Genomic DNA, 2,146 nt, shown 5'->3' with positions numbered 1-2,146 from the left:
TCCCAGGAAAAGGCTTGTAGAATCTTTTGTGATTAAATAAGTCTGTAAATGGTTATAAATGAAATGAAGTTATGTTAAAATAGATGACGTCGTCTGGGAATGCACGAATGTTTGAAAAGATGTAATAGAAAGTGCGACCTAATTCAAAATGGCATTTTATATGCCCTCTCTCTTCCTGGTCTTTTTCTTCTGGTTCTTATTTCCCTTCTTCTTCTACATTATAAACACTTGGAATGTGGCTTTTAAACCTTAATCAAGTATTTTTTTTTAAAATCAATGAGACTGATACTACAATAAGAGAATGAGGGGAATAACATTTAGGAAACGGAAGAATTACATTTAGCAAACTAACTTACAACTCAGGTAAACAAAAAAAATCATTAAAAACCAGACGTCTTATAATTTGATAAAAATAATTTATTAAAAAGCATAGTTTTTGATGTTTTTAAATCAGTGACATCAACTGATATTTTTATTATCAACGGCAAAGTGACTGCCTAATTGACTTTTTATTGATAAATAAAATAAGAACTCTGAAAAATAATTCAAAAAGACAATAAAAAGTGAAAAAATTGCGAATGAATAGAAATACTCGAGAATTACTGTTATAAGGGGGTGTAGCTCAGATGGTAGAGCGCTCGCTTAGCATGCGAGAGGTACCGGGATCAATACCCGGCGCTTCCAATTTTTTTCCTTTCTCGCAGTCTTCTTCCCTCTGATGTTCATTTTCTTTCATTTTTCTGCAGGTTACACAGCTACAGTTAACCATATACATCATTATTTTTACTACCACATTAAATCACCACCCAATCAGAAGACTGATCGTGGGAGATCGTGGGAAACTAAATTGAATCCCAGATTTGAAAATGCTATAACTGTTGTTATATCATTTTCAAAACTGTTTACTGTGAATCTGTCTTAGGACCAACTTTATTTAATAATTATATCAATGACTTCTGTAGTCTTTAACTAAACAGCAGAATAAACGCTTTTGCAGATGCTCTGGTCCTAATTTACTCTACAGACACAGCCGAACAAATGCAAACCATAGAGAATGCTGATCTTTTAAAAGTAACGAATTGGTTCCAGTCAAACAAATTCAGTCTGAATGTCTCAAAAACTAAATATGTAAATTTTAATTTGCAAAACACAATAGGCAAAATAACCGTCAGTGCAATTATTTTTGCATGATTGGAATTGCAGGACAAATTCAAATTGCAGCTGTGAGGAAATAGAAAAAGTTAGTGCAATAACTTACTTGGGATTAAAAACTGATAGTAATTTAATCTGGAAACGGCAAATTACCGATGCAGTAAATAAATTAAGTATTATGTTAAAAAGACTTTACTACCTAAATAGATTCTTAAATTTAAATATGATAAAAAAATATTATATTCTGCCTGGATTCAAAGCACATTACAATATGGTATATTAAGTTGGGGAGGAATCTATCGCACTACTCTGAAACCTTTAGTCTCGACTCAGAATAAAGTAATTCAAATTTAACTAGAAACAAATACAAGGATACTGCAATGCGTAATAAATACACCATGCTAAACATACTACCCCTTCGATATTTATACGCATATAGGGTACTTCTATTCATTAAAAACGACAACGTATACGAAATATATAGTTCCTAAAGGAAATAAAGAAGCAACGCACAAATATTATAATTATTTAGCGACAAAAATATTCACTACACTACCTTTAACAATAAGAAATGAAGCCAATCCAAGCAAATACAAAACGCCAATCAAAGAAGATTTATTTTTATATATATATATATATATATATATATATATATATATATATATATATATATATATATATATATATATATATATATATATATAATTTTTTTTAAATGAATGAATGAACATTCATTCATTAAAAAAAAAACAATAATTTTATTATATGAAATTTATTACATCGTTTACCATTTTATTTTAGCAAACAGTTTTTTTCCCCGGAAATATTCGAAATTCTTGCATTAGTGAGGCAATATTTACGAACATTTTTTTCGACTATATAAAAACTAATCCTTTTTTTATTATTATTTTCTTTAAATTGCATTATCTGAATGAACAACAATAATGAATTTGTTTTATATCCAATACCAATACAAAATTAACTCTTTTTTTTT

The 2,146-nt window shown here is 28.7% G+C and overlaps 1 non-coding gene across 1 annotated transcript; it reads left to right on the top strand.

Moving 5' to 3' along the window:
• Positions 1-611: 611 nt before the first annotated feature.
• TRNAA-AGC (transfer RNA alanine (anticodon AGC)) lies at positions 612-684 on the top strand. Its single transcript has one exon. It is a non-coding gene; the product is annotated as a tRNA-Ala (tRNA).
• Positions 685-2,146: the final 1,462 nt, after the last annotated feature.

The sequence above is a fragment of the Typopeltis vanoorti genome, chromosome 3, assembly GCF_054136105.1.
Source record: "Typopeltis vanoorti isolate ZY-2024b chromosome 3, IOZ_Tvanoo_1.0, whole genome shotgun sequence".
Taxonomy (NCBI): domain Eukaryota; kingdom Metazoa; phylum Arthropoda; class Arachnida; order Uropygi; family Thelyphonidae; genus Typopeltis; species Typopeltis vanoorti.
The sequence above is the reverse complement of the archived record's forward strand: the minus strand, read 5'-3'. Positions and strand labels throughout refer to the sequence as shown.